At 47.3% G+C, this 27,292-nt stretch overlaps 1 protein-coding gene, 1 long non-coding RNA gene and 1 other non-coding gene across 3 annotated transcripts in view; 1 reads left to right on the forward strand and 2 right to left on the reverse strand.

Annotated features, from left to right (window-relative positions):
* The window catches only part of LOC146805187 (uncharacterized), a 450,239-nt gene that overhangs the window by 199,311 nt on the left and 223,636 nt on the right, over window positions 1-27,292 (reverse strand). The gene's annotated exons all lie outside the window — the stretch shown is intronic.
* On the reverse strand, window positions 3,403-3,510 carry LOC146805188 (U6 spliceosomal RNA). Its single transcript, XR_014968135.1, has one exon. It is a non-coding gene; the product is annotated as a U6 spliceosomal RNA (small nuclear RNA).
* LOC146805189 (uncharacterized) lies at window positions 6,833-19,493 on the forward strand. The gene is made up of 4 exons (XR_014967434.1): window positions 6,833-6,877; window positions 17,500-17,612; window positions 18,937-18,987; window positions 19,434-19,493. It is a non-coding gene; the product is annotated as an uncharacterized LOC146805189 (long non-coding RNA).

The following is a 27,292-nucleotide window of genomic DNA, read 5'->3' on the forward strand; positions in this document are numbered from 1 at the left end:
CGGTGTCGGGGGAGGGTCGTGCTGGGGGTAGTGTTTTGGGGTTTAGGGTAGTGTTGTGGTGTTTGTGTAGTGAATGGTTTTAGGGTAGTGCTGGGGGTTCGTGCAGGGTAGTGTTTGAGTGAAGGGACAGGACTGGGGGTCGGGGGAGGGTCATGCTGGGGGTAGTGTTTTAAGGTAGTGTTGTGGGGTTTGTGTAGTGTAGGGTAGTGTTTTACGGTTTAGGGTAGTGCTGGAGGGTCGTGCAGGGTAGTGTTTAAGTGTGGGGACTGGACTGGGGGTCAGGGGAGGGTCATTTTAGGGGTTGTGTTTTAGGGTTTAGGGTAGTGTTGTGGTGTTTCTGTAGTGTAGGGTAGTGTTTTAGGATAGTGTGGGCGGTCGTGCAGGGTAGTGTTTGAGTGTGGGACCCAGACTGGGGGTCGGGGGAGGGTCGTGCTGGGGGTAGTGTTTTAGGGTAGTGTTGTGGTGTTTGTGTAGTGTAGGGTAGTATTTTAGGGTAGTGCTGGGGGGTCGTGCAGGGTACTGTTTGAGTGTGGGGACTGGACTGGGGGTCGGGGGAGGGCCGTGCTGGGGGTATAGTGTTTTAGAGTTTAGGGTGTTTTCAACTCTGCAATTAAACCTACAGTGCACGCATCAGAGACTTCAATGCTAGAAGGCCTAATGTGCTATGCAGATAATAAATCCCAAATTCAGTTTATTTTCAAACAGTTGCTTTTTATATATGTTAGCTCAAATCCGGGCCCTGTCCTCCAGGCGCCCGCTGCAAAGACGGATCATACACCTGCACTTGAGCAGCCGTGAGGTTACCTGATGGCCATGAGTGGCATTGACAGGAGCCGAATGCCCCAGTTGTCTTCCATTAGAAGCAGCGCGGGGACAGTCCGTGCTAGGGGCTAAATATGTCCCCGTGCAGATGCGGCGTACACAGAACAAGCCAGCAGATATAAAAAGCGTTAGAAATCAGCCCTTCTATCCCAGTTGCACACGTTACACGAGAGCTCACGGTGCCAGCTTTCTCCTACCCAAGTGTTTCTCCCACAGTGCACGAAAGAGCTCACGTGGACAAATAAGGCAGCAAAATACCAGTGGGGCAGCACAGTATGCTAATACAGTTTTAGCATGCCACGCTCTTAATTACATCGGCCAATATGAGAGATTTCTCGGGCCAATGTCAAGATCAGACTTCTAAACCAATCGGAAATGCTCCCCGAAGTTCATTGGAACGCAATCTGCACAACACCCGTCTTCTAAGAACTTTCCCTGAGAGAAACAAAAAAGGGGCAAAAATAGCATCAACTTATCTGTCTTCGTGGACAAGCGGCAGTGGCCATTTTGAAGCATCATATCATGAGCAATGCCCTGATTACTTACCAGTAATCTTCATTACTCCGAGTATAGTCTTCCTCGCCACATGACTAACACAGTGAGCTTCAGCTCCACACCAGAACCCTCCAAAGCAAAAAGTCAGCATCCCATGCCTCCCATCCCCTCCCAATATGGCCGACCCAGTACACCCATGACCTCTATAAGAGGCGGGCCGGCCCAACCCATCAGCCTGAAACTACCAAGCACAAACATGAAGCCGATAGCCAGACAGGGAGGGAGGGATGGGAACTCATGTGGCGAGGAAGACTATACTCGGAGTAATGAAGATTACCGGTAAGTAATCGGGGCATTACCTCCTCGTTAGTCTTCCTCGCCACATGACTAACACAGTGAGCACATACCAAAGCCAAACGGCTTCATGGAAACTCACAAGAAACCAGCAGACCAGAAGGGAACGCCCACGAACGAGGGCAAAACCCAACAGGCCAGAACGAGCGGAAGGACCACCCAGGGGAGAGGCAACCACGAGCAGGAAGAACCAGCCCGGGACCGAAAGACACCGGGAAGGACAAAAACCCGGACCCCAGAGAAACGAAGCGCCGGCAGGAACAAGCCGCAAGCAAAGGCCAAGGGGGGACAGAGAAAGGCTCCGGACCAGACCGCACGGAGCCAAAGGCCACAGAAAACAGGCCCCAGAGAGCAAGCCGGACCACACACACCAGGACCGGCCAACGGACAACCCGAAAAAGGGAAACCGAATTAACAGAGGGCAACCCCACCACAGCGACCCAGCAAAAAAGACACAGCAGAAAGGGAGACGCAGTCTGACAAACACAGCAACCCCTCAAGGGAGAACACCACCCGCGAGAGAGCCGAATCCACCAGAGGAACGGAGCAGCGGAACCAGACATAAGCAAACTGGCAAGAGCCGCAAGAAGGGAAAAGGGGTGCAGAAGAGAAACAGAAGGGGAAAAAAAACCCAGTCATACAAAGGACCCCCCGGAAGGGACCGCGACCCCAAGGAGAGAACCCAGGCAGGAACAAGGGAACAAAAAGACCCAGGAAGGTGACGGAAATGACACCGAAGAGACCCGGCCACCAAGGGAACTCAACCAGGTCACAGCAGAAAGCGGAGAACCCAAATGACCACCCACGCACAGAAGGCAGGGAAAAGGCAGCGCCACGGAACGAGCCCGCACCTCACAGGGACCAAGCAAGCCGCCGAAGCGAGCACCCACCAAAGGCGAGAAGGACAGAAGGGCAGGGTGAAAACCGAACCCGAGCCACGTCAAGACCCCCAGAGAGCCACCAAAGCCAACAGGCCCCGGAACCCCAAACCCAGGGACAAAAGACGAGGACACAAGCCATACCGGAAGCGCACGGGCCCGCCAGGGAGCAGAGAACCGAAGGCACAGCACCCCCGGACACCCAACAGCACATCCGGAAACAAAAACCCGCAAGTGAAAAAAGACATCAGGGGCAGGCCCAAGCGAGCACCACCAACCGGACAAAAAGCCCGGCCCACAAGCCCAGAAACTCCGGCAGAAGAAGGAACGAGAAGGCCGAAGAGCCAACACCGGAGACCCAAAGGGAGCAAACAGCACCAAAGGGACCCAGAAGAACACCGCCACACAGGCAGCCACAAACAGGGGAGAACGCCGCAAACACCCGGGAGCACGAGGCAGGGCCAGCAAGGCAGGGGAAAACCTCAGAGCAACCACGGAACGGCAAACAGAAGCCAGACGGGCCCCTGACCCAGCACAGAACAATAAAGTTCACGCCAACCCTAACGGGTATTGTAGAGCTGAATAACACATGCCTGTCATCGTCCAACAAAATGGACTCCAACGTAACAACCACAAAGGGATAAAAGGCAGAGTGGACTCAACAGGATAAAAAACTTCGACCAAGAGGTCGAACATAGGCCCCTGCGGGAGACGCATCAGTCCATTGAGCCACCAGAAACCAAACCTCCCAGCCGTACCAGGACAGAGGCGGGAAGGGCCCGGGGCAAACCGAACCAAGGAAGAACCAGAGGCACCGAGACCAACTGGAAGGAGAAAAAAACAGCCAGGCAACAAGACTGTATGGAACGCTACAGAATATGCGTGTAATCCGTGCGCAGGGACCATGCAAATCCTCTCCGAAACGTACCAGTCCGAGAACATGCGCAGCCGAAGCGAGCACCCAAAACACGATACGAGGAAGGCCCCCACCAAGTCAGACAACCCCAACAGTAAAAACCAGGGGAGCAAATCAAACCCCACGACAGGAGCCGACCAGAGAAGGACACGCGAGACCGCCAAAAAGCGACCCAGCAGAAAAAGGAAAGAACGCCCACCCCACCAGAGGCGGGCACCGAACCCCTGGACCGACCAAACAGGCCCGAACAGAAGGACCACAACAAAAATACCAACCCCCAGGGGGCAAGGAGAAGCACGGCGAATGCAAGAAGCCGACAGGAAAAGGGGAGCAAGAGCCACCCGCCGAGACAGGGAGCAGGAGGAGGAGGGAGCGGCAAAGCCGCAGACCCGGACAAGACAGGCCGAGTCCAAGAAGGACCCCATAGCCCACAGCACCTGGAAGTCCCAGGCGGGCCCCCAACCGGGCACCAACCCGGCCCGACCCAGCTCAACCACTGAAAGCAGGCTAGGCCAGGAGCAGTCAGGGCGGCAAGGCCCAGGCCCCACAGCCCCAGGAAAACCCCGGAGGACGGCCAACCAGCAACCGACAGGGACAGACCCCGCACAACAGCGGGAACAGGAGCCCACAGAACGAAAGAACCGGGGGTACAGAGCGGACACTGACGGCAAGCCGAAAGCCAACCGAGCCCCGTGCCCCTAACAGCACACCCACAACAGAGGGGGCCGAGGGACCCTCACGCTCACAGGCCCAACAGTCGGAAAAACAGATAAGCCCACAGCCGCCCCCACAGAGAGGGGCAGCCAAACGCCCAAACCCAAACCCCAGAGCCCGCTATAGCAGGGCATCAAGCACAAGGCGGCGGGGGGAGGGGGGAGTGCAGGACAGGGCCGCGAGGGCCAGAAGGAGGGGGAACCAGCAAGTGAGCCCGACAAAGCAGTGCCTACACCCGGGAGCCCCGAACAAACGGGGCAGAGCAGCAGGAGCGGGGGGAGAAGGAAGGCAACACACCGCCCGTGTGCAGGAAGGACGACAGCGTAGTATAAGAACAATCGCATAGAGCCACCACCGCCTGCCCCCGAAGGGAAGGCGGTTGGCGCAACCCACCCCCACACGGCCATAGTGACAGAGTCAGCACACAGGCGCCCGAAGCGGACGCAACAGATCACCAAGCCACCAGGCCAACGGAACACAACAACGCCCCCAACGGGGCGACAAGGGCATGGCACAGCCGCCAAGAGAGGGCAACACAGAACCGGAGGAGGAAGAGTCAAGCACCCGGCCATACCCCCAACCACCAGGACAGAACACGCGTAGCAAAGTGAAGCAAAGCCATGGAAACCAAGAAGCCCCAGAAGCAGGACAAAACCAAAGGCACAACACACCTACCACAGAAGGACGAAGGGCTGAGCGGACCCCCGGGATCCGAACCGGCGACCATGTCGCCTAAACAGAATCTAATGAACCTGCAACCTGGAGAGCAAGAGGGTAGGTGCACTGTGAACTGAAGGAAACGCCAGCGCCCATACACCAGCCAGAGCAAGCAGAGACAATGCAAGACCAGGGAAAGCCGCAGCGCGAAAAGGACCAGCGCGCATGCCAGACATCACAAAAAAGCGAAACGACCGGCGTCTCAGAGCATTAAGTGTGGATAGTACACAACATACTCCACCATGCAAAGAAGAGTATGAAAGGCAACCAATGCACGACACCTAGCAGCATATGCGCAACTCGAACCCTAGTCCCGTGAGAACAGCAACAACCCTAGGCACAGGACGCACCAATGAGCAATAGCTCCAGGTCGTCAGGGAGAGCCAGCGCGGGACAAACCAAACCCCGCCACCGGGACAACGAGCCGGCCAGAAAACAGAAACGGCATGGGGAGTCCCAAGCCGGGAGGCCCAGAGCCGAAACCACGCAGAGACCGACACCTTAAGGTATCAGTGCGCCGTTAGTATGTCACAAGCGTAAAGAGGCACAGGGAAATAAGGCGAACAGCCCAGAATACTAAAATTCTGCTCACGGAATGCATGTCCCGGGCTAACCTCAGCAAACTAAGCATGCCCCATAACAACTGCCCCTCCACGTATCGCTGTGCGAGTGGAATCCCATGGGGGACCTGCATGGTTCAAGGGAGGATGGCAGCGCATTTCAAAGACTTTAACCCCGTTCAGCAAGCCAGGCCCCCCAGCCCCCACCCGCCACGGCATCCAACTCGCAGAGCCGCCGCCCGCCTCCGCGCCGAAGCGGGAGGCGCACGCCGTAAGTCGCAGCTCGGGGCCGAAAACAGCCACGTGAACCCCCCGCCCGATCGAGAGACCCGGGGGAGGCAAGGCAGAGGCCACACACGGACAACGCCGCACAGCCGCCGCCCGCACGTCAAGGAAAGGCGGGCGGCGCAATCAATGGGAAACCGGAAAAAAGCACAAAGGGAGCGCTTGTAGAAGGGGGGAGTCACAGCGAGGTACAGAAGGCACGAAGCCATACAAACGCCCCCCAGGGAAACACAGAAAAGGGCACAGAAATAACCGCCCCCACGCATCCCCGCCCCCCCCTGAAAAACCCACGGCTCGCTAAAGCAGAGCCTAACCAGCACGAAGGAGGAAGCAATGGATTCCATAATCCAACCTCTATACCGGGGGCCAAAAGCAGGGGGAAACAAACAGAGTCCAAGCCCCTAGGGTCCGCTAGAGCAGGACCTCCAACCTGAGACCCACGTACCTGCTACAGCAGGCACCACTTACCTGACGCATCTGGAGAGACGTGCGCAGAACAAAAAAAAAAAAAATGGGTTGGGCCGGCCCGCCTCTTATAGAGGTCATGGGTGTACTGGGTCGGCCATATTGGGAGGGGATGGGAGGCATGGGATGCTGACTTTTTGCTTTGGAGGGTTCTGGTGTGGAGCTGAAGCTCACTGTGTTAGTCATGTGGCGAGGAAGACTAACGAGGAGGTAATGCATTCACGCCTAAAACGACAGCGGTTAAAAATAGTTTTACAAACAAATAACCAATTCCTAAAGAATGATAGGATTGTAACCTTATATTTATTGAATTTAAGGCATCTATTTTGAAAAGGTAGCCGAGTAAATTGTATCATCATAAGACGGGAGCTTCAAAGCTATTAAATGACAACGTATTGTTTTATTATTTCTGCAGCCTTGGGTTCGTGTTCCTAACATCACTTCAAGATAACGGGTCTGATTCGTGAACTATTTCTCCGCGTCCTTCTTTTGTGTCTTTACTTTTTTATCTGTATCATTCCCCAATGTCAGTGTGCGAAGTGCGGAACGTGGCGATTGCATGGTTAGGCGATTCCCAGGATGCCTCACGACTCTTCCCAGCCGCCGGGGGCAATGGAGCTGCCTGGAGCGAGCCGCCTGGGGCCTACATTTCGCGGGAAGCTTTGGCAGAGGTAGGACATCGGAAGTCCAAAGCACGACAGGTCCAATAAAACAGCAGATGGATGCAAAGGCGGGGGAGGGGCGAGAAAACGCACAGGCCCTGTTGTTAACTGCTGACATATCTGTCCTGACCAGTGTGTCTGGCGCGGTGGCACCTTATCCACAAGTCACACTGCCAAATCGACCTCGCTTGTGTTGCGCAGCTGCTTAAGTTTGAGCCAGGATTCGAACAAGTAACGGGCATGCGAGGTCCATCAGCAGAAGGGAAGGCCATAAAGCTTCTAAAATCTTACCTTCCCAGTTGTTGTCTCCATAGAGAGAGGCCAAGTCGAGCCGCGGCACCTCGTGGGCAAAGCTCTCTCACGCAGGTACCTCCACCTCTTGGCCCCTCTGCGTGGAAACCTGCAAGAGAACCCAAGAGCCAGGCTTAGAAAGGCGGCATCCGCTAGAAACCACCGAGCAGCCCTCTGTTCAAAGCCACAACAAGGTCTGTTGCTTCCAGTTCACAAGTCCCAGCCCGCTTGCCAGTGACTCGCTTGGTAGGGCGCGTTATTTTAACTAGGTTGAAGGATTGGGCGGTCGAAAATAAGATTTTAACAGATTGTCAGTATGGTTTCCAGGCAGGACGTTCGACTATAACACAGTGTCTTAATCTGTACCTGTTGCTTAACAAATACACGGTGGTAAATCCTGGTTCGATTCATCTCGCCTTCATGGACCTCTCATCAGCTTTTGATTGTGTCAACAGGTCTAAGCTCTGGCGGGCCATGGAGGCGAGAGGGGCAGACACGGGGTTGGTTAATTTTTTGAGGGATTTGCATTCCTCGACTCGAGCAAATGTCAGGTATGACAAGGATTTAAAGGTCACAGCGGACTTTCCCATTAAGAAAGGCGTAAGGCAAGGATGCATTATGGCCCCGTTTTTATTTAACTTTTACATTAATGACCTTGAGAGGACCCTGGTTGAGACTGGTGCAGATTTCCCGCGAATAGCAGGAAGGGGTATTCCCCTCCTGCTGTACGCGGATGACGCTGTACTTTTAGCCAGAACCGAAATTGGGCTTCAGACACTGTTAAATGCCTTCCATGGGTTTATGTCCATGTTAGATCTGAAGATTAACACCTCAAAGTCATATACTATGAGTTTGGGCAAACGATCAAGGAAGTCTTTTATTTTTAAAACAGGGGGAGACAAAATTCCAAGCACCAATGTTTTTTCCTACCTGGGAGTCCTATTCGATGAAAAACTAAAATGGGATGCCGTTATACATAAAAAAAGGGGGGAGATGGCTCGGGCTAATGCAGCAATTTTTTAACTTCGCCACTAAAATGGGGAAGAAACCCACAGGGGCTATGCTGCAGGTATACAAATCAAAGAGCATTGCCATAGCAACTTATGGAAGCGAGTTGTGGGGACGTGTTGTGACATTGGCTCATTCTCATTATTAACACCGCAAAGAGAATAGCGGATGCCTTGCTTATCAAGATCCAGACAGCGGAGGGTGCTATTAAGGTCATCATTCAAACCACTACATACAAAACCAAGTTAGCAGAAATTAATGCTGAACTTGCAGAGAATAGGGAGTACCTGATGAAGCAAAAGATATCCAAGCTTCAAAAAGATATCAAGAAGTTTTCTGCTGAAAAGGTTTACCCCTATCTCCGAGCAGATTATACCTCAACAGTCACAGGGTATTCGTCAGATGAAGGTTCAGGACCCTCTAGACGGAATTCCTCATCAAACAGTGATTCGAGTACAGGGAGTTGGAACGGCAACAATAGGAAAGCAAGACCATTCCAGGCACCAAGATTTCCGGCATTTAACATACCCCCATACCAGGTACCACCTATGTGGCAATATCCCATGTACCATCAAGGCCCTCCACCACCATTTTTTCCACCTGGCATGCAACAACCTTTTACTTCTGTTATGCAACAACCTTTTTTAGACAGAGGCTGGGGCAGAGGAAGAGGGCGCAGAAGAGGGCGACAACAACAAAAAAGAGTCCAGTGGCAGGAACTCCCTCCCAGGACAATGGAAACCAGGAGTCAAACCAGGGACATGAGAGATTGATTGTCAATCTCTCCTCCCGAATAATCACTCCTGTGGAAGAATTAGTACTCCAAAAAGGACTGGGCTATGTTCCTACACCCAAAATTGATAGGTTTCGAGATACTTGTGAGGTTCAGAACCTTTTCCGCAAAGTGAGACTTCAAGCTTTCTTCCAGGATAGCCCCCCGCCAACCAATGATGATTCAGGGCTCCATAGACCATCGACATTCACACCCACTCGCAGTATGGTCCCTCCTGAAGTACTAACTTTTGAACAGGCTGTCCTCAAGGACTTGAACACTGATACCAAGTGCGTCCCCTTCAACAACTTGTCCAATATTGAGTCATTGGCCATTAAAACCTTGGCCAACGATAAATCTATCGTTATCAAACAAGCGGACAAAGGGGGAGCCACTGTTATTTGGTCCGCAGATGAATATGACATTGAATGTCGTAGGCAACTCAACAATACCAGATACTATGTTCCTATCAAAGACGATCCTACCCCCAGGTTGAATAGGACCATTTGTGCCATGGTCTCGACTGCTGAACTAGAAGGGTGGATTTCGAAAAAGGAGGCCATTTTTCTGACAGCAAAAGAACCAGTGACCCCCTTTTTCTACTGTCTCCCCAAAATACACAAAGGGACTACACCGGTGCCCGGCCGACCCATTGTGTCAGGCATAGGGTCCATCCTGGAACCGCTGTCACAATTTGTGGATCATTTCATTCAACCCTTAGTGACCAGGACAACTTCTTACATTCGCGACACGACCGATGTCTTGCGCCTTCTTGAGGGGTTTCAGAACCCACAGGAAATAGACCTTTTAGTGACTCTTGACGTTGAGTCGCTTTACACAAATATTCCTCAACAAGCGACTCTTGAGGTCATTGAGGATGCCTTGATGAACAGCGATCATTCATTTCACACTCCTGTGCCATTCATTATGGAGTGTGCCAGTCTTGCCCTCACTCAAAATTTCTTTGAATATAATACCCAGCTATATCATCAAATCCAGGGGACTTCCATGGGCAGTACATTCGCGCCGAGTCTAGCATGTATGTACATGTCGGCCTTCGAAGCTAGGGACATACACCACTCCTCCAACCCCTACGCCGCGAATGTACTGCTCTGGAAAAGGTTCATTGATGATATCCTTATCCTTTGGAAAGGAGAATACACCGAGTGCATAGCATTTTGCACCTGGATGAATACATTGAACCCTTATTTGCGTTTCTCACACACCATTTCTGACTCAGAAGTTCCCTTCTTGGACCTTTGTATCCGCCTCAATGACAATAAGGTCACCACGAGTCTTTACCGCAAACCCACCGACAGGAATAGCCTACTCCTCTTTAGCAGCTTTCATCCAAAAGCATTGAGGGAAAATCTGCCATTTGGGCAATTCTTGCGCATCAGGAGAAATTGCAGTTCTGTGACGGATTACCAGAAAGAATCAGGTATGCTCATGGAAGATCTGCTTAAACGAGACTATCCTCGCCATGTGGTAGCAAAGGCTCGCAAACGAGCCAGAAACAACAACAGGGAGAGCTTGTTGGACATTAACATCAAGGCACCTGATAAGTCCATCACATGTGTCACTACCTTCACCCCGGACTCCAACAGGATCAAATCCATCATTAAAAAACACTGGGGCATTCTTAACACCGGCGATTTGGATTTACAGACCCCCAGATTTGCATTTAAGCGCACGAGCAACCTTAAGGATCTACTGATCCATACTAGACCTAGGAAACCTATCCACAGTTCGCAAAGAATGCTATGGGATCTTCCCCCAGTCAAAGGGCACTATCCCTGTGGGTCATGCTCCATGTGTGCCCAAACTCTCACCAACAAAGAAGTGATATTGCCTAACGGTCTTACATGGAACATTACCAAACACACAAACTGTAACTCTTCGAACTGTGTTTACATGATGCAATGCCCATGTGGCCTTCCCTATATAGGCATGACGACGCGCACAGTGAAGACTCGTATGTTAGAACATAAGAGTAGCTTCCGATGCGCAAAAACCAATACTAAAATGACTACCCATTATCATCTTGAACGTCATCCTCCAAACTCTTTCAAATGGATTGTCCTTGAATCACACCCTCAAATGTCAAAGAGAAGCCTCTTCAGACTTGAACAACGTTGGGTCCTGAGATTGGCCGCGGACACTACGGGCCTTAATGAGGACATTCCGTGGAGTATGCTGACCTGATCTCACCAGTTTTCTTTCCTTGAGTTACTACTTCCTCTTGACTGTCACCCTCATAAAATAATACCTTCTTTTTTGCAAGTAAATAAGAGTATCCTGGTGTATGATGGGGCACTGTTAATATGAACTCCCCAGCTGCTTCATATAATTTCCCAGCGGGCCACTCTGACCCCTATGGAGTCCTTTTCTTAACCCGAGTGCCTCCTACACTTTGCCACGTTAGCCGGTGTTGGTGTGCGCCGTCCATTATTGACGGGGTTTGCCTTCGTGCGTTGTCATATTGCCATGACAACGAGTAGGACGCGCAGCCCCGTACGTTCGTTTGCTGTTAGCGTTCTAGCTAACCCGGCGTCAGCACGCTCCCGTCTGACTCCTGCCTCTCGCGTGAGCTTGCCGGTGGGGGCTGTTATACGGGCAAGGCGCGTTTAGACACCACCAGTCTACAGCGGCTGGCGCGTCACTAGGTGGACGGCGTGTATCGAGTAAACAGAACAGTGAGTACTGAACTATTGACCCTGAGAGCATCGTCCTTGTCGGTCACGCTTCCATTTTTCATCCTGTTTTGTATGGTTTCTGCAAGCGCATTCTATGTACAATTAGCGCACCACGCTGGCCACACGAATTCCATGATCAGACTCACTTCTTCTTGTTCCCTCGATCACTGGCGTGTTCATCCATTATAGCTCGCACAATGTTGGGAACTGGCTTGTTTAATTAGTAACACTCGGTAATTTGGCAGCCTCATTGCCATAGCTCCCCCTGATGGTGTCGAAGCGGTCACCACGGAGTCTATTGCCATGTGTTATTCGAGTAGCAAAGCTTGGAGTGACACTGGTATTTCCGCTTCACGGACTAATCCCAATGATGTTGGATACAATTGCTCTACTACCTGTGATTGTTCTATTTATGTTCTTTGTTTCCCTCATCCCAGGACACTATAATTTAGTGTGTACTCCTCCCAGCCTTATATACAGCACAACCAAGGAGGGTGAGTTCCTTTGGATGAATTATTTATCATAATGTGATTTATCTAACATAAATTGATGGGTTGTGGCATCAGTTATTGGATATTGTGCCTCTTTTATATATTTTTATATACTTGCGTTTGGTTTCTTTACAAGTCCTCCATACATTGCTCACCATTTATGCATGCCACGGTTGGCTTGACACCACTATTTGTCCTAAGTAACCGCTGATGCAATGCATACATTGTTTTAACTTTATTTGTTGTTTATGCTTTCGTTGTTATTTTCTTTCTCTGCAGGTGTGCTTTTTAACTACGGTACCACACTTTTTTAGGGTGCTGTATGCGTGCTCACTACTCTGTCTCTTATAGACATTGGGCACCACCAAAGAGGTGTAGGTAGCCGCATTTATTCCCTGGTCCTGATGAATTGCCATTTACTATATACAAAGGCAAGAAACATGTTGACCTCTTGATCACGTCAGCACATACACTCACTTAACTATTGGTGTCACATGTGCAGACTGTATATTTTTTAACCAGGATGGTGACCACACTGCATTAAAATTATTTAGTGGATCACCTACCCCTGTTTTAATCACTTTAACTCCATTTGCACCTACACTCACATATGTCTTAATACTGTTTCTTCAACCCCACACACACATCACTCACCGGCGTTGGAATAAAAGATCTCCGCTAGGAAGGCCCTACTAGGTGCCTGATCGGGCATTGCACTCGCCGGCCCGATAAGGAGCAAAGACCCGGTGATGAAGCAAGACACCCGCTTGTTGGGTGTGTGAGGGTCTTCTTTTCCAATTAAGGAGTAACCTTTACTCCTGCTTCTCACTATAGTTCCCTGTCACCACTGTGCGACCCACTTGTTATTCTGTCACACCTTACGTTAACGTTAGGAACTGCATACCTTCTGTTTTCACTATTGCTTGGGCATGTATGCTGGACCTTGATAACGATAAAATTTATTGTTATTTTTTCAAGCCCTCTTCTCCCTCGATTTGTTTAATAAGGATGCATTATGGCCCCGTTTTTATTTAACTTTTACATTAATGACCTTGAGAGGACCCTGGTTGAGACTGGTGCAGATTTCCCGCGAATAGCAGGAAGGGGTATTCCCCTCCTGCTGTACGCGGATGACGCTGTACTTTTAGCCAGAACCGAAATTGGGCTTCAGACACTGTTAAATGCCTTCCATGGGTTTATGTCCATGTTAGATCTGAAGATTAACACCTCAAAGTCATATACTATGAGTTTGGGCAAACGATCAAGGAAGTCTTTTATTTTTAAAACAGGGGGAGACAAAATTCCAAGCACCAATGTTTTTTCTTACCTGGGAGTCCTATTCGATGAAAAACTAAAATGGGATGCCGTTATACATAAAAAAAGGGGGGAGATGGCTCGGGCTAATGCAGCAATTTTTAACTTCGCCACTAAAATGGGGAAGAAACCCACAGGGGCTATGCTGCAGGTATACAAATCAAAGAGCATTGCCATAGCAACTTATGGAAGCGAGTTGTGGGGACGTGTTGTGACAACTCCTATTCAGGTCGAGGAAAACAAGTTCCTAAAAAGACTTTTATGTGTCCCGTCCAGTACTTCAAACTTGATGGTTCACGAAGAACTTGGAGTACCCTATATAGCCGACCAGATCGCAATGAGCCCCATGACTTTCTGGCTACAGTGTTGGATAAACAAAGATATACCCCTGACTCAGGAGATATTCAGAGACTGCCTGTCTTTAGAGAATAAGTTACGGATCCCGTGGTTTTCCTATATCAAGAAAGGATTTGAATCAATTGGAAGGGGTTCCTTGTTCTCTAAACCTGAAGAAATCCATAAAAAGGACATTGAATTGGTCAAATCCCTCTTCTTGAATTACAGGATACAAGAGAGGGAAGGGATTGAGTTAGCAAAACCTAGTGTTCGGTCATACATTGTTTTAAAAACCTCATATACCACCGAACCATATCTGATGTCTACCCTTACCTCCCACGAAAATGTTTTATTAACCAGGTTTAGGTGTAACACATTCCATCTTTTATTGGCTAGACCTAAAGTGGGTCATTTGGGACAGACGTTACCGATATGTGGTTGCGATGGACAATCCCCACAAAACCTAGTACATTTTATGTTCTTTTGTAACTTTTACTCTGTCCCTAGGAAAACATATCTGATACCAATTTTAAAGAAAATGAATTTTACCCAAGTTAAACCTGCTCTAATGTTTTTACAATTACTGCACATGGATTGTATATATTTTATTGTCTGTTTTTTAAAATCAATAATGAAATCAAGAGCGGTTATGGATTGCTAAACTGTCAAGGGAACTTTATATGGGGTTGTGGTTTCTTTTTAAATTGTATGTATATGACTTTTTATGAATTTAAACTCTAAATTCGAAATAAAGTATCTTTTGACTTGACTTGACTTGACTCGCTTGGCGAATACGAAAATATCTGTCCCTCGGCCCACCTCGAACCCGGCTCCTTGAGAGGGGGTTCAGACATTCAGGGATCTGTGGCCCAGCCGAGGCGGCAGAGGCAGTGATCACTTGCATTTATCAGTGTTGTGTGAGATCAAGGGAACTGTGGCGAATGGCTTCACCGTTCACCTTAGCAGATTTTGGACGCGTTATATGCGCCTTCAGATCAGGCTCTATTCAGGCCTAACAGTCATTAATTGCTCCTGCAGGGGGTAGCACCCACTTGTCAGTGTAAGTCTTCAGATGTTCATCGTTGTAGTGACGGAGTCCGGCTAAAATCCGATCGATTTAGGACACTGTTTGTGGGATCTTTCATTCACAGTAGGAGTCAGCTTCCACCTGTATGACAAATCGCCGGATTTCTGCTCTTGAAAGAGGGTTCCTCGCTGTACAAGGGCCATATGTTCCCAGGTCGGACTTTACTGCAGCGACATTGCATCCATGGCTGCCGGCCTGGGGGGAGTGTGAAGTTCAGGTGATGTGCGCCTTCCTGCGTTATTAGCAAGCAATGACGGGAAGGTGAGGCCATTAAGGTGCAAATGAGGGCCTGCACGGCTCCAAGCTTGGGGCTGGTTTTCACAGAAGGGGCTGTGCTTTCATATTGTGCAGAGTTTTAGAACTTGACCCGAATCCAGTATCAGAGCGCTTTACATATCACCAGTTACGTTACATGAGGACACAGGGGCGTAACACAGGCCCCCGCGGTGCGGGGGCCCCCCCACGCTCCAGGGGCCCCCTCACTTTCAGCGGAGGGAGATGGCTCATGCGCCTGCAAGCAAGCAGTTTTCGAAACTCAAAAGGTGCTCCTGCGCGCACGGCCTCCCCAAGTCCCCATAAATTAAAACTGTTGCACGCACGCCACTGTGACGGCCTCTCCGAGTCTTCCCCCTCTTTCTGTCTCGCTCCTCAGTTATTGAAAACCGAGACTTTAAGAAACTTTAAGAAACGGGTATTACCCTCTCTTTCCTCCTTTCGTTTATTTGCTCCCCTGTGAAATGGATCCAAAAAAGAAAAACATTTTTGTTGGAAACGTTGTCTTTTTCTGACACAAGCAGCCTCCGGGTGGAGAGAAATAAAACATTCCAAATGTGAAAAATAAATAAGTAATTAAAGCAAGACAGAGTGGTGGCAAGGTGGCTAGATTGATTTATTTACACCTAAACACATTAGCGCCACTTTACAGTGTTTGCCAGTGAAGTGATACTTTCGTTTTCTCCTCTCTTTGAACAACATTCCCTGTGTGGGGAAGTGCACCTTGCCTGGAGGTACTGAAATACCTGCTTGATGGGTGAATTGGAAAACAAAATGTGTACTGTGTGTTTACAAATTTGGGGGCATATCATTAAGGCGAAGCGATAAAATTATCGTCGCTTTAGCGTACGTTTTTCGGCGAAAATCGGCGATAATTTTATCGCACCATCAGCAAGGACACGCTAACGCGTGTTCCTATGCCTCTTCGCCGGTTTCCTTAATGACTATCATAGTAACGCCATTGATGTGCAAAGTGGGCGTACCCGAGTATAATAACGTGGGAAAGGGCGCTAACTGACCTATCTCCTATCAACAATCTCGTCGCTAACCTTCCTAGCGACGAGAAAAGTAGCGTTAACCACGCTTATCGCAGGTTACTTTACGCCTGCTATTATTCTTACTAAGCCATATAAACCTATGGTAGGTGGATTGTGGGCATAAGCACACCCTCCTCTATGAACAAGGAATCACCTATCGCTGTGCGACAGCAATTTCCAGCGATAATCGCACATTTTGCAGCTATCGCTTGGATTTTTATCGCTTTGGAGATAAGAGTTGCTGATAGCACGCTATCTCCGCATCAAAATCCAGCGATAGCCGGCGATAATTATCCTCGTGCTAAGCTCGCTTATCGATAATTATCGCCAGCTGTTGCTGATATGCCCCTTGGGGGCATAATATCAAGGACGGCGATAAAATGATCGCCGAGGCAGGAAACTGCCGCTAAAGCAGCGATAATGGGCTTGATAATATGCCGCAGAGAATTCCAATAGAAGCCCATGTTCACACCAGAACATGGGCTTCTATTGGAATTCTCTGCGGCATATTATCAAGCCCATTATCGCCGCTTTTAGTGGCAGTTTCCTGCAGTTAAAGCGGCAATAATTTTAATGCCGTCCTTCATAATATGCCCCGTGGTCTTTTTAAACCATACTGCCTATGTTTTGAAAGGATATAAGCAAGTGGCCCAGTCAGGTGGTTCAGGTCAGTCCTTGTGAGGGAAGCTGCTGGACTTGTTTTTACCATGCACTTTGAAAGTATTTTCACCTTGATGCAAGAAGAAAGTTGGATTGTTTTACAAAACATGCTTGATTTTTGTATATTGCTGGACTGGTGATTGCTTTATTTTGTACTTTGAAAGTATTTGCACTTTTTATTTTGCTTTACCACTACAGTTAGTATAGATTGTCATTAGGTACTTGCTGATATGGTTTGTTTTTATCCTACAGTGTTATTTATGGTGTTGCTTGCACTTGTCTGTAATACGTGTACTTTAAATCTTGTATTTAGCATTGTTTACACTACAGAAATGATAAATTAAAACAGATAAACATCTGCATTAATGTTCTGAAGCATCCAAACAGTTTTCTTCCTCAGCCTTGTTTGCCTGCCTGTTTTGCAGTGCTTACTAATAAAGACATTATGATTGGATTTTCTTCCTCAGTTCACGTTATCATGCACAACCCTTGACAGTCGCTAGTGTGTGGCATGCAGATAATTCACCAGTCTATTTCTCTTGACTTTCACAGGATACTGAGTTATAGCTTGTGTACTTCTCATGTACATTGTCAGTTTAGTTTTTATGGAATTGCAGGTTTGTGTTGGTCTTTCAAAGTTTCAAGGTATTGTCAATTCTATTTCAGACCCTTCACGTCCACTTCTCCCAGGAGTACTAATCAGGGAACTGCTGCTGTCTACATGAGGGGAAAAGGAAGGCAGCCTGGAGCACCATTTGGCGTCGTGACAGCAGTAAAAGGTAAGCTACAAAAACGTTTAAGGCTCTGTGAGTGCCTGAGGAAGTAGTCTTGCTCCCATTGCCAACACTGGTGATATGCTGACCCTAACATAATGGTTTTTCCTTGGCAACCATTGCATGATACCCAACCTTTGGAAAACTTTGTCCAAGTCACAAAAAGGGTCATTCTTGGCCATATGTGAGCACGCATGATATGTTGGCTACCTCTGGTAAAATGCTGGGTTGGGTATAATGGTAGGAATTCCTGTCCTGTTGTTGGCTTCCATGATATGATGGTGCCTGTCTTTCGCATGTGCAAAGTGGTGATTGGCCGTAGGGTTTTGTATTTTATATTTCAATGTTTTATTGGTACCACAGTGGCTACTGTGCTGGGTACCCTAGTACCAGGCACTGATACCGGGGTACCTGCGGCCCAATCTTCTTCTTCTTTTCTGTTTTTACCTGTTGGGAATTAAAGTGGGGTGTCCCAAAGGCCAAGGCATGCCTATCCTGACCCCTATGTGTTCTTTCATGTTTTCTTTCCCCCTTCAGGACTAGAGGATTGAGATGGCTGACCCAACATTCTCAATTTTGTGGACAGCCAATCAGGCTCCACCCTTTCACTTTGAATGGGCCAATCGCAGATTATTTGGCACCAATGGTTCATTTATTTTTAAGTTTTAACTGGTGTTTACCCTAACATAACCTGTACATTTGTAATGCATACGTTCAGCGAAAAGGTATCTTGTTGCTCATTAATAGATGTTTGTTGTTACCCAACATATTGGTACTCATTTTATCAACCTCGGGATAAAAGGCTGAATGGATTGGGATTTGAACTCGTTGCTGTGAGGTCATGTATAGACTCCTACAGTGGATGCATTAGTCCACGAAGACAAGAGACCAGCTCATCATGATCTCCATTTTGATGCTAATTTCTCAACAATGGCTGAACAGATTTACACCAAATAACCAAAAGCAGGGTTTCTCTATAAAGTTCTAACATTTTGCTGATCAATTTTGGTATAATTTCTGCATAACTTTCCATGATGAAGCCAAAGTGATTTGTTTTAAAAAAAAATGTTTTTAATGAAACGTTACCAAGGCTATTAAAGTAAAAAATGCCTTCTCTGGCCAAACTAGAACTAAACTGTGGTGACTGTGTAATAAATGTATGACATTCACCACTCAATATGCCATAATATGGTGTATGGTTAGTGAAACTTAACCACACATTCTGTCTCAGTTTATGCTTAAGAAGTTAAATTCACAATGTTATGTGCCTATTTACAAAACACTTTTTTGCATTAGTAAATCACTTATATCTCCTCGTCAATTATTACAGCTATTCATCAGATTGCCCTGCTACTGGTCGGAAAAATAAGAACATTTCAAGGTAAGAATGGTTGCTAAAAAGGTAAGTGAAACTCATATTTTAAAACCAAGTGAGTAGCAGCAATTTTGACCACATAACCCAAAACACCTAATTATCTGGCACTTTCCCTTTGTACTCCTCACCTGCCTATCTTGGAAATAAGTTTGTTTACCAAATGCAGACCCTTAAATAACAAAATAAGAAGAAACGCCTACTGCATTGTAGGCTCGTTGAAGTACTAATCTTCAGTCATTAACAAAACCACTCAATATCCCTCTCAGTTTTGCCAGACCCTACTCAAAGCCACTGTGCTTCTTGATCACTATACCATCACCCACTCACAACACATCCTAGTAACACTACTCACCACTAAACATTTTTCTTCTTATTCGCTGCTGCTGGTAAATATTTGAGAATCAACATGCAACTGTATTTACATTATCTCAAGAAATTGTCAATCTATGTAGGGGCCACTGGAATTATGCAGCTGAAGAAGACCAAATCATGGGGCATAGTTGACTAAATTATGTGGTAAGAAAAGGCAAATTTTGTAGACGAATGCAGCACATTTTGTGACCTATTTTTGCATTTATTATTTTGGCATTTTTATTGTTGACACTGGCTTAGCAAAGGTTTTACTCCATAAGCACTACTTTAAAACTCAAATACAGCAATAGGCTACAGAAAGATGACCCATCAACCTTCACAAAAGGACTTCCACTATGCTGCAACAGATTAGTAACTCTGCTCTATGCCACTCCACTGTACGTCACTCAACGCGACTCCACTCTGTCACTCCAATACATGACACTATCTGCCACTCCATTCTACAACACACTATTCCACTCTTCGCAATTCCACACTGCAACACTCCACACCACTAGCTAGTGCACAACATGGCTAAAACACATTGGCAAAGCCAATAGCTCTTCCATAGGCAAATAGCATTGAAATGTCATATCACACACTTGTGTCCAGTTGCATTTCCTTTAAAAAAAAATGTACAAGTCAATGCCATAAACGCCTTACACAAACGTGTTTAGTGAATTGTTTTTATAAGTTCTAACATTAATGGAGTCTGGTGGACAATCAACATAGGAGGAATTAGAACAATTACTTTTTTATCTGAATTGAATTTTGCACAATTGTTCATTTTGGGTAGCCTGAAAACAAACGGTGGTGATCCTGTCTGGTCATGGACCAAGTGGGAATTCAGTCAGGTTCTCGACAATTCAACTGGCTCTCTACTTGCAGGAGGAGGGGTTTCCTGGTACAATCCTGTGTATGTCTGGGTTTGCTCCTTTGCTTTGTGCTTCTCCAACGATCTCTTGCTCCAGTCTTCTCATACCACAATTATAAAATGCTTCCTAATAGCATGACTAATGAGTTTGTAACAGGCGTATTAGAATCATTGACTTCCAAGATATGTAAAATATAAAATTTAGTCCAAAAGCCATCATTTAAAAGAAGCCTTGTGCAAGCAACCAAATGAATAAAATTGCTATAAATTAATCAGAATTAATGCGACTTGTGTTCAATTAACATTCAATTTGAATTCTGCTACCCTTACTTGAGTCTTCACAATCATTGCCGTTAGTCTTCAGATATTGCTCACAAAGAATACCGCTAGTCTTCAAACAGTGGTCACAATCAATGAGACTAGCCTTCATTTTGCTCTTGAAAATAGCACAAGAGCTGCAAAAAAAACCCCAACAGAATACTACTAAGCTTCAAATACTATTCTTCTAGAATACTACTAGTCTTCTTTTAGCAATCAATTGAAGTGTTCATCATGTATTTGAAGGGTAATTGAGTAGAACTAATATTCCCTCGTTTGCATATTTCGGCTTGTGGGCATACTACTTAGTCTTCATGCATACTAAATGAATACTACATTTTAATAGTAAATGAATACCACTGTAAACGCTGAAATCACACTAAATGAAGAGCTTTCATTTTGGTGAGGGATGTCAGTTAGTAACATCTATGGTTACTGTGCTCCTCTACCCTTGTAATTATCTACTTTAATTTCATGTTTTTGTAACGGTTGACCCGAAGAGTGAGCACTTTTTAACTAATTGGACAAATAGAGTGCAGCGATTACAGGCCACAACCATCTTTTCTGCTGCTTTGTACTTGTTGAAAACTAAAACAGCGATATGATTAAGCATTCACTAAAGACATTAACTCTCCTGCCTTAGAAAATGTTTGTTGTCTTATGTTGACTAATGTCTGGACTCCATTTTGTATTGTCATGTCTCCACGTGCTGTGCACGAGAAGAGTCCTTCCTTCTCGCTAGTTGCTCTTGTAAATCTGCCTAGTAACAGTCTATAAATAGCTCTTTTGTCCGTCAGGCGCATGCCCAGACTTGACCACATCTGTTATCAGTTAGTCCTTACTTGACCATGTTTTCGCGGGATCAGGATATTGCTTACTCCGCCCACATATTGGTTCTGTATAGAAAATGTCCATAAAAGGGAATATTCTTCGCTTCATGTTGTATCCACCCACTTATGAGCCCCTCTGTTGTGTATAAAAGGGGACCGCGTACGCAAGTTTTTGTGCTACTCTGTGCAATACTGAAGAGTGTTGTATAGGTTGTAGGACCACCCTTAAGGGTTAATAAACTTTGTCTTTGTATTTGCAGCTTCCGTGCCAACTTCCTTCTAACTTTTGTTACAGGAGAGCGAACCCTTGTATTCTGCGGGCCTAGCTGGGGCCTGTATTCATCAATTGGCGCCCGTCACGTGGGGCTCATCGGCGACTCGGATGCTCGAAGGATTGGTCGTGACGAAGGTGAGGAATTTGGCCGGGGATGTGATCACTGCCAGCGGCGGTTTTAGTCCTGGCATCCCGAGGTTTCTTCCCTCCCTTCCGAACTGACCTTCTGGGTGGCGCCGGTCCTCGACTGAGACCTCTTCTGTCGGTTTGCTGCGATAGCCGTTTGGGCGAATTTTGGAACTTGGCAGTTGGAATCTGGACACTCTTGATTGGTAAGAACCGTTGTACGGTACTTGCTCCGAGTTTTGAAGCCTGGGATGGCTATTTGAGTTTGATTTGTGATGACCGGTCATATTTTGTATTGATTACTGTGAGAATATATGCGTTGCAACACATATAGGCAGGTAATGTGGAGATATTTCTCCGGAATTGTGACAATTTGAACGGCACAAAGTTTAAGTGCCATTTTTGACAATACTGCATATTCTGCATTATTTTTGAGCATGCCTGCTGTCAGCGCACTCCGTAAGTGGTGCTGCTGTTTTGGAAACCGGTTAAATCTCGAGGAATCTGCTCCAGCCCCCCCAGAGGGGACTCCTAATAGGGATATGTATGTGAAGCATGGTCTTTCCTCTATAATGTACAGCACAGTGTGGAGGAAATACACCAAAAAGGATCCTGAGTTACGATGGCCTTTGTATGGATCGTTTGATATGCGTAAGATTGAGTATGTGGAACAGTGTATGTGTAAACGGCGTGCTCGGCAAGACATGTTTGAATGTGTACGGTTATGGGTGAAGGAAGTGCGTGAACGAGAGAAACGTGAGAAAGCGCTGTTTGATAAAGAACAACGGAAAAATGATCATGTGAGAGCACAGGAAGCGAAGCGTCGGGAGGAAAGGGAACTGGCGGAGAGACAAGAGAAAGAGCGTAGGTTGCAAGTCTCGGGTCAGTATGCTGTCCGCCAGCCACTTTATCCTGTCCTTACTAATCTTGAAGATGATTTTTATTTACTAGATCGCTCTCCGCCCCCTTATGTTGGCACGTCCGCCCCGAGATCGCAGGATTCTGGATCGGTTTCGGATAAGGTAGACACGCGGTCCATGTTATCAACTGACCGTATGGGTGAGCTTCGGAAAATTTATTTTCGTGCGCTTAAGGGCAAGCTATCTCTTTCTGAATTATTGGAATCTTTGGAACATTGGCAGGATAAAGAGCAGCTGTATTTTCTTGAAACCTTTTCTCATGATGTGATTACTGCTTTTCGGAAGTATTCTGATGTTTTTGAGCCTGATGCTGTAGTTTTAGATGCTAAAGCATTACGTAACGGTACTTTTTCTCCCTCTAAGGTACCCGATGCGGTCCGACGGCTGTTTGCATTGCGGGACGCGGCGTCTGAACTTAAAGAGAAAGCCCGCCTAAAAGCAGGGGAAACGGAGCAATCGGATTCCCGTACCGGCGGCGACCAATCATCTACCTCCCATTCAGATAAGAGTGAACTAGTGCATGCTAAACCGATGCGAGAGGCGGCACCTTTGTATGTTCCTCCTAATGGAGCAGGAAATAGTTCAGATATATCTTCCCCCGATGCTAGGGGATATTTTGTGTACAATTGGGTTTATACTCCCTGGCACAGGGCTGATGTTATGGCATTAAAGAATGCATTACCTGATCCCCGCAAGAATCCAGCGGCCTTTTACGAAGAGGTCGAAGGGGCCTTGAATTCTTGTACGATGACTTTAGCAGATATAGATTTGTTTTTTGGGCTCATTTTACCGCCGGATATGTGGCGATCTGTGCGGAAGGTGGATGATGTTACCGCTTTTAAGGCTAGGTGGTCTGAGATTGAGGATGAGGATAGGGAGAGAAAACCCGCGCAAAAACCACCCCAGCTTATTTTAGATCTTCCTGCTGCTATCTTGACTAAATTGAAAACAATTATCCCCCCTAAAAAGATTGATTGGAATATGTTAGCATCATGTAAACAGAAGGTTGACGAATCTGTTTCAGACTTTTTTACACGTTTTGAGGAAACGTTTCATGATTTCAGCGGTCAGTCACTTACGGATGATATGGGTCGACATCTTTTCGTCGATAAATATGTGGCAAATTTATTACCGGGAATAGCAGCTCGCTTAAAAGCGAGTGAAAGTTCCTGGTCCACGTCGTCTCCGGCATCCCTCCTGACTATGGCTCAGTATTATGAGCGTCAGGAACAAGAAGCGAAGGGGCATGAGGAGAAGAAATCAAAAGATTTGAAAACTAAGGTGATGTTAGCACAAGTATATGGTCCGCCTCGTCGGGGTGTCGACAGAGGTAGAGGAGGATCTTATGGTCCCCCTTCCGGTCGATCAGATGTTAATAGAAATCAATGTGCGTATTGTAAACAGTCGGGCCATTGGGCCAGAGAATGTCCGGTATTATATGCATCTCGCCAGGGACGTGGCTAGGGACCACCGCGAGGAAGAGGGGGCTTTTCGAACTCCAGGGGGCATTCCAGTGATCGTGCTCGCTTTGAGCCTAACGTGCAGCAACGAGATAGACCTAACGTATTTGATCGGCAAAATCAGTATCAAATGACTGGGAATGACCGCCCTGGGTACTATGATTCGCAGCATGCATAGGATTGCGTTGGATGGGGGTTGGAATCAGTGGAAGTACCGGTTGATCAGCAGGGTCCTTATGTTTCATCAAGTGTTTTGGGGTCTACTGATCGGTTCCTAGTTGATACCGGAGCTACTCGCAGTGCACTGTCCAAACAATTGGTTCCGAGGGCTCCCCCATCTGGCTTAATGGTTACATCGGTAGGGTTTGATGGTACACTCTCTCGCAGCCCTCTTTCTCGACCCCTTTCCTTCCATGTTGATCACTTTTCTGCACCCTGTCCGTTTTTGCTCGCTCCGAACACACCCGACAACATTATGGGTCTCGATATGCTTAAGCACTTCAGAGCTACAATCCGCTGCTCCCCTACTGGAGTACGTGTTATATTAAACGATAATCACCCCCTGACAGATCGGATGTGTGTGGTTGCGGAGGATGCTGCATTGGCATCCCTCCCTCATTCTTTGTGGGCCACTTCGGATACTGATGTGGGACAGATGGTGATTCCGCCTGTCCACATTAGTGTCCAGGAGGGTGCGGTTTTACCGCGCCTTCCACAGTATCGTATTTCCCAAGAGGGGGAGGAGGCACTCATACAGATTGTGCAGGATTTGATTAAGGTGGGAGTGGTGGAGGAAGTTCCCTATAATGTTTGCAACAGTCCTATTCTACCCATTTTGAAGAAATATACTGACACCAGGGTTTATCGCTTTATCATTGACTTAAGAGAGGTGAATAAGATAGTGATACCTCAGTATCCAGTGGTTTCTGATATCACGACGTTACTCACTTTGGTCCCGCCAACGGCGACTATATTTTCAGTCATTGATTTGAAAAATGCCTTCTTTTCGATTCATATTCATCCTGATAGCCGATATCTTTTCGGCTTCACTTTGAATAATAGGTCTTATAGATTTTGCAGAGTCCCTCAGGGTTATACAGAGAGCCCTAGTATTTACAGTCAAGCATTGAAAAGGCAGTTGGATTCTTTTGTTCTGCCTGAGGGTGTCGCCCTCATACAATATGTCGATGACATCTTGTTGGCGGCTGACACTTCTGAGCTGTGTGAGCAGTGTACGTTATCCTTGCTTTCCTTTTTGGCATCTCACAATCACAAAGTGTCGAGGAAGAAATTGCAATTCTGTAGACCAAAGGTGACTTATTTGGGTCACCTTTTGTCTAAGGAGGGGCGTGCACTTACACCAGATCGTATTCAAGCAATTTTGGACACACCAGTACCTTCCACACAGAAGGATGTGCGTGCATTCTTGGGTTTGGCCTCTTTCTGTAGGCAATGGATATTGGGGTTCTCACACATAGCTAAGCCATTGTTAGCACTTTTGACAAAAGACACTCCGATTCCTCTTCCCTGGTCCAATGAGTGTGAAATTGCCTTTCAGCAATAACGACAAGCCCTTTGTTCAGCACCAGTGTTAGGTACCCCTGATTATACGAAGCCCTTCTCACTGTATGTGCATGAGAAAGATGGATGTGCATTATCAGTTCTAATGCAGATGCACGGCGACAAGCAGCGCCCGTGTGCATATTTTTCGGCTGTACTTGATCCTGTTGCCCGAGCATTACCAGGGTGTTTTCGCTCGGTTGCGGCGATAGCTGTGTCAATACGCCAAAGTGAGGGGATTGTGTTATCTCACAAGCTGCTGGTATTAGTTCCCCATGCTGTGGATGCCCTGCTTAATCAGACAAAGACGCAGCATCTGACCAGTGCCCGTTTAGCGGGATATGAGTTGACGCTTTTGGCTCCTCATATTACGTTAAAGAGGTGTGTAACATTAAATCCAGCCACATTGTTGCCATTTCCGGAAAATCAGCCTGAAGCACGAAAAACACATGACTGTATTCTCGTGACTGAGGAACAGACAAAGGGTCGTATTGATCTCCAGGATACGCCCTTTACAGATGTAGATGGAGAACTGTGGGTGGACGGATCATGCCTGAAGCTACCAGATGGTACGACTTCAGCAGCGTATGCAATTACCACATTACAAACAATAGTGGAGACAGCACGCATACCGCAGAAATCAGCTCAAGCAGCGGAACTGATAGCATTAACACGAGCGTGTGAGCTCAGTGCAGGATTGCGTGTGAATGTTTATACAGATAGCCGCTATGCCTTCGGAGTAGCGCACGATTTCGGCCTACTCTGGAAGGAGAGAGGGTTTCTAACGTCACATGGAACCCAGATAATGTATGGGGAGTTAGTTCACAATCTTTTGACTGCACTAACATATCCAAAGAAGATTGCTATAGTTAAATGCAGTGCCCATAAGAAGGTGGTTGATAAAGTTGGAGAAGGGAATGCTTTAGCAGACCGGGTGGCACGAGAGACTGCGATGCAGCCTGGTGCTACTGCAATGTATGTTGTGAAGTCGCAGACAGAAAGATGGCACGATGCCAGGAGAGAAGTGCTGGATATACAGAGGACCGCTTCCGATAAGGAACGGGAGCAATGGTCCAATGATGGAGAATTAGATGATGAAGGGTGTTGGCGAAGTAAGCAGATGGATAAATGGAAGTTACCCACAGCTTTCGTACAACCTATGGTTCAGATGGCACATGGACTAGCGCATGTCGGAGCTTCCGCAATTCTCAAATTACTCACACGAGTTTGGGAGCATCCGGAGATCGCTAGTACGGCAAAAAGGGTAGTGCAGACCTGTATGATTTGCCTGAGGTACAACCCAGGAAAGGGTACACGAACTCCAGCAGGAGGGTTTGCGACACCCACTGCACCCTTTGAGGTTCTGCAGATGGATTACATTCAGCTTGAGCGCTGTAACAATCTGAAGTATGTTCTAGTAGTGGTTTGTGCCTTCAGTAAATGGGTGGAGGCCTACCCTACGAAAGACAATACTGCAATGACTACAGTGAAGATGCTATTGAAGGAGTTTTTCCCTCGATATGGGGTTTGCAGATTGCTGTGGAGTGATAACGGGCCTCATTTTGTAGCAGATGTTATTAAATATGTCCTGAAAGGCC

Source organism: Triturus cristatus, chromosome 8, assembly GCF_964204655.1.
Source record: "Triturus cristatus chromosome 8, aTriCri1.1, whole genome shotgun sequence".
NCBI lineage: Eukaryota > Metazoa > Chordata > Amphibia > Caudata > Salamandridae > Triturus > Triturus cristatus.